Source organism: Quercus suber, unplaced genomic scaffold, assembly GCF_002906115.3.
Source record: "Quercus suber isolate HL8 unplaced genomic scaffold, Cork oak 2.0 scaffold_63, whole genome shotgun sequence".
Classification (NCBI taxonomy): Eukaryota; Viridiplantae; Streptophyta; class Magnoliopsida; order Fagales; family Fagaceae; genus Quercus; species Quercus suber.
The window spans coordinates 891,592-897,509 of NW_027069528.1; the positions used below are offsets into that span (position 1 = coordinate 891,592).

The 5,918-nt window shown below is 36.2% G+C and overlaps 2 long non-coding RNA genes across 2 annotated transcripts; one reads left to right on the top strand and one right to left on the bottom strand.

Annotated features, from left to right (window-relative positions):
• The first annotated feature begins 562 nt into the window (after positions 1–562).
• On the top strand, positions 563–4,034 carry LOC136067207 (uncharacterized). The gene is made up of 2 exons (XR_010628720.1): positions 563–872; positions 3,609–4,034. It is a non-coding gene; the product is annotated as an uncharacterized LOC136067207 (long non-coding RNA).
• Positions 4,035–4,493: 459 nt separating this feature from the next.
• Positions 4,494–5,664, bottom strand: LOC136067231 (uncharacterized). The gene is made up of 2 exons (XR_010628730.1): positions 5,558–5,664; positions 4,494–5,463 (listed from the first exon to the last, which is right to left on the bottom strand). It is a non-coding gene; the product is annotated as an uncharacterized LOC136067231 (long non-coding RNA).
• Between the last annotated feature and the right edge of the window lie 254 nt (positions 5,665–5,918).

Below are 5,918 nucleotides of genomic sequence, written 5' to 3' on the forward strand. Positions count from 1 at the left end.
CTTGTTTTACATTAAAAAAAGTTATTGTAATAGATGTTAGGGGCAACTTGATGCATTTGGGGGCCTAAGGCAAAAACTGTAATTGAAGCCTTTTATATATTTAAAGCAAAAATACACTTTTTGTATCTACATTTTGAGCCAATTCTCGTTTTGGTCTCTACTTTTTTGGAGCGCCTATGTTGGTCTTTGAAAATAAAAAAATTGTTATTACTTTGGTCCCTACCGTCATCTTAGTAACAAAAATTGTCAGCATGACAGATGGAGTACACTGTTGGCAAGCTAAGTACTAGCGTGGCTAGTAAAAAAAAAATTATTTGGCATTTATAAATGCCACGTCAGCAGAATTTAAACATAAAATAAATAAAATTAAAAAAAAAATCTTTGAAGCAATAAGCTATTGCCACAAAGTTCTTTGTTGTAATAAAGAAGTTATTATATCAGCCTATTTGTTGCAATATGTAGAATTTATTGCAATGAAATCTTGTGTTGCATAAACTTATTATCTCGAAGTTTATTATAATAATTCGCAACAACTTTTTTGTAACACCTTATTGCAATAGCTTAATAGGTTTTTTGGATCACAAAATTTGGATTTGGATTTAGATTTGAGGGAGCCTAAATCCAAATTCTTTGTTTGTGTAAGTTAAAAGAAATGGATTTGGATTGGTTCCAAATCCACCCAGAATTTGATAGGCCTAAATCCGTGGATTTAAAATACCTTCCTACATGTTGGAATTTGGAAATCTCTCACTCTCACTCTCAAGCACTATTTCTCTCTGGGCTCTCCGTGTCTCTCTTCCTAGCCCTAACTCACAAGCTATTCTTCCCTCTCTCTCTCGGCAACTTCCCTCTCTCTTTCTCAAGAACTTTAGGTTTGTTTCTCTCAACTCTTATCTTCCTCTTTAACCTCTCTAATTCTCTATTTCTACTAAATCTAAATCCACAAAGGCTGTGGGTTTTTCTAGTAGGTTTTATTTGATTTTTTTGTGGGTTTGTTTGGGTTCAATTTGATTATTTGTGGGTTTTGTTTGATTTGTTTGTGCATCTTGTTTCATGGTATTTTTAACGATTTGTTTTGGGTTTGTCTTTATTTTCTATTTCTATTTCAATTTGTGGGTTTGTAATGCAAATTATGTGTTTGATGAAATGCTTCTATGAACTGTCTATGAGTTGTGAAGTAATAAGCAAAGGGATATATATAGTTTTGGTGAAGTTGGCAAGCAATAAACCTGGTTCACAAACTGAATTTGGATTAGTTAATGCTCAAAGACATGACCATGCTACTGAAATTTATGGGTGTTTTGATATAGATGAAGAGAATTAGCGTGTTGTCCATTGGGGCACAGTGAAAAATTGGTTTTGGCACCACCGCTAAGGTGAGTGTTCCAATGAGAAAGGCCAATCTCATATGATTTGATTGAGGTCAACTAGTTCGAATTTTTGAGGGCATGAAGTTTGTTATGAGGATATCCACTAACTAATGCTGCTAGGACTCCAGAAGAGTTGGGATTAAGTTATGGCTAAACTTGTATGAGGAAGCACGAATGGTCCCTTGTCCTCCATTATCCTTTATTTAGACTCTTCTTGGTTTACCAGTGGGTAAGTGGTCCAGTGGTAAAGGTTTATTCACATATGATTTGGTTTTCTTTCTTTCATACCTTTCACTAATAGTTTAATGGAAGACTTTGAGGCGTTTGCTCAGAGGGTGTCCTAAGAGTGTCTGGGTATGAATTTCTTTCATTGTATGCTAATGGACAACATTAAGTTTATTGCTGTCAAGGTGATGGATGATGAAGACGGTGGTACTTCAGGGAGGCCAGTGTGAACTGTGGAGTGAATTGACAAATATATATATATATATATATATATCTGTGAGGAATGGAGGTCGTGTTTGAGCTCCCTTTTTGTAGTTAAAACAATTTGGCTTCACTTAGTGTCTTTTTTTGACAATGTGTGGCTACTCTATGTTTGTCTTGAGTTAATGTAGTTCACTTTCTTTGCTGCATTTGGTGATGTATCTTTGCTTGGTCGGATTTTAGTCTAGCTTTCATAGTTAGCTTCAATCTTGTAGCTTAGATCAGTTCTATGGCAGCTTTTTATTAGTTATAGATTCTTATTGTTTGTATTTTAAAAAATAAATAGAGACAAAAATAACCAACGAAGGAAGAGATATATCCATTCATCGAAAACGTAAAAGAGAGGAGATGGAAGTATAAAGGGAAGTGGCAATGAGATTTGAGACTTTATGTTTATATTTATGTATTGTAATTTTCTTATTTTAAATTTTGTATTATTTGAAAAACATAATAGAAATGGGAAGAAAATACAGATATTTTGGATATTTAATCTGTCTCTCTTGATATATAACTATTTAGTTGTTATGAACTTTAGTTTGAGATTTTGAATTTTATGAAAAAATCCATGCATTTGGGTTTTCTCTCTAGTTGATGTAAAAATTTTAGTTGTCAATAATTGGCAAGATATTTTTTTAGTTGTTTATGACTAAAGATATTTAGTTATTATCTTGTCAATTGAATTATTAATATTACTTCATTTATTTATTAAAAATATTGCTAAAATTAAAATGTAGAAGGATTAAGAAATATAATAATTAAAAAATATATTTTATTGATCTTAAATCCAAATCCAAATTTAGGTATCCAAACAATGAAATTTGAAATAATGAATTTCAAATCATTCTTTGTTGGCGAAAAGCACATTTTAGTCCCTACATTTTAACATGATTTCCGTTTTGGTCCCTAAGTTTTATTTTTACCGCTTTTAGTCCCTATCCTGAAAAACGGTTCCATTTTTGTCCCTCCCGTTACATCGTAAACGGTTTTTGCTGACGTAGCAAACGGAATTGATACAAAATGATAAAATAATAGCTACAGTAAATATTGATGAGCACTGTTAGTTATTCCCGCCTTAGTAGTCACGTGTCCCTCACGTGACCATCACTAACCTCCCTAACCCAAATAAAACCCCAAATCACCAAATAGAAATCCCTAACCCCCAAATTTCCTTAGCTCCTCGATCATCAGTCACAACACAGATTGAAGTTCCTCAGCTCCTCGGTCCTTGCTCATCAGCTCCTCGCTCACCACACAGCAGAAAACCATCTTCAAATCAACTGCTTTCCATGGATTCAAGCTCGATGTCGTCGAGTGGAAGCTTGAGGAAAAGGGGCCCAACCCGATGCTTCTGCTCGGAGAAACCCGTTTTGGTCGTTTCGTGGACACCTGACAACCCTGGAAGAAGGTTCTACGGGTGTCCAAATTACTGGGTAAGATAGTGATTTTGTGTGGGTTTTAAAATTTTTTCTGGGTTTTAATATTTTTTCTGGGTAAGATCGTTTTGTGTAATGTTTTTAAATTTCTCTATAGTTTATGGGTTTTTAAATTTCTTATTTTCTTAAATAAATAAAAAATTAAAAAAAAAATTAAAAATTGGTGTTCTCAGCTGACGATATAAATTTGGTTTTCTTGTATTTTGCTAATACAAGTGTTGGAATATTATGCTAATACTATTTGCTAATTCTATTTGTTCTTGTTTTTCATGATTTTGGTTGAAGATATGATGGGTTTTATCTGCCCCTTGGGTGTCAGGTTGGACGCAAGTGTAAATTTTTTTAGTGGCGTGATGATGAAATCTGCGAGCGTGGCAAGGTGCTGATTCCGGAGCAGAGGCAACGGATTTTGACCCTTGAAGCTGCCATTGTAGGCTACAGGAAGAGAGAGAAGAGGCTGCTCATTTGCCTGGGGCTGTCTCTAGTGATAAGTGGGATGCTACTCTGTATGGTGCTTCTTTTGGTTGGCTAAATAGGTGGGGGGGGGGGGAATGGGTCATTAGGTGGGTAGGTATTAGTGGAAAAAGGCCTGAATTTTGGTGTTGGCATGTGTTGGTATGTATTAGTGAAAAAATGCCATAATTTGTGTTGGTATGTACTAGTGGGAGAAGGCCTGATTTTTGGTGTAATTATCTTTGTAATCCAAGACATTTGCAATGGAATATGGTAGTTTTAATTTATCTGTGATTTATGTACCAATCTATTACATTGCTGTGAAGTGTTTGTGCAGTTTGAATAGTGCCTTAAAAGAGTTATAACAAAATTTTGATTGGAGACAGCAATTTCATATTAACTGTGCAATTTGACACTGCAATTTGAGTCTGCCAAGCAAGAAAATGGAGCTGATTGCACAAACATCAGATGGCATAAACTACATAATATACTAAACTAAACTGCAGAAACATCAGATGGCATAAACTGCATAATTTGAACAGTGCCTTCAAAGGGTTATGCAAAATATTTAGCCACTGCCCAGCACACTGCATAAAACATACATAGACTATGTAATACATTGGCCACTGCCCAGCACACTGCATAAAACATACATAGACTGCATAATACACTGGCAACTGCCCAGCACACTGCATAAAACATCATTTAACATCATTAACCCTTTTAAAAATTAAAGCTAAAAACCAGCAAATTTGAATAATGGAAGCTGAATCATCACAATATTACCAATAATCAAAATAATTACAAAATATTTAACACCAATGACTGTTTTGGGTGTACCACAATAATTACAAAATGTAGGACAAAGTCTACCAAGCACATTCATACAAAAAAAAGACTTAGTCAGCCATCATATAAGTATACCAAAATGCCAATTGTTCTAGCAGTTACATAAACATATGAAGAGTGCTTTCAACATATAGCACAACAAAAAAAAGGTCCTGCTTCAGCTTGCTATCTTTTAGTGACTGCACCTCTCTTCCTCTGTCTTGTTGGTCTTGGATTGGATTGGTTATCAGTGGGGGGTGGAGGTGCACTTGTGGTCCTACTGGCTTGGGATGCACTCCCAGGCAAGGAAGAGTTCCCTCCTACTTCTCCCTTGCAGCTCCTCTTATTGTGTCCTAATTTCCCACAGCTCTTGCATTGTTTTGAGATGCCTACACCTCTACTTTTTCTGTGACTTCTAGGTTCATCAGGCTCTAGTGCCCTCTTCTTCTTAGGCCTACCAGGAGGTCTCCTTTGATAGGGGGTTGCACAGGTGGTAGTCCACTAGATCTCCACATATTCTGGCCATTGATGGGCTCTATAATAGGTTCATAGCAATCAATGTAAGTAGTCCTTTTGTAGCAAGCGTTGACATACTTTTCAGCATCTTCTCTGCTGAAAAATATACAAGAAATGGCATGGCAACATGGCATGCCAAGTATGTCCCACTTCCTACAGCTACACTTCTTCTCTTCCAAGTCCACAATGAAACTCTCCAGCCCATTCTTCACTTCAAACTTAGTACGACCAGCCCAACATGCTATCCACTTGCTGCATGCCAACTTCTCCTTGTACAGCCTCTTCCTTATTTTAGGACACAACTCAGATTCCACCTTCATAATCATTTCTCTGTTTGCTTGAAATCTAGTCATCAGATATAACCTAATACATTCAAGCTGCAAGCACATAGAGAGAAATAGAGAATTAATCATTCATGAATTACACAGGTCTATGGATCATAATGCAGATGAAAGGGAGAATTATGCATACCATGGTAATTATAGGTTTGCTCCTGAACTTAACTAACATGCTGTTGAAGCTTTCACACATGTTGTTCAGGATGGTGTCACTCTGGCCATCACTTGTGAACATGTGCCTAGCGAGATAGTTGTTGAGTAAGACTGCAGCCATTTGAATGCATCTTCATCCACCTCCTTTAGATCATTCATTGCCCTCTCAAATGCTTGCTGATAGGTTGCCTTGGCTGCTTTCCAAAACAGGTCTCTAATAAGGACACCAGGATGATGTTCCTCAAATTTGTATAATGTTTGCAGCAGATCCTGTGCTCGTACTGTGGCCAATTGTCAACAAAGGTGTTCCACCAACCCTGCAAAGCACAATCATTTAATTC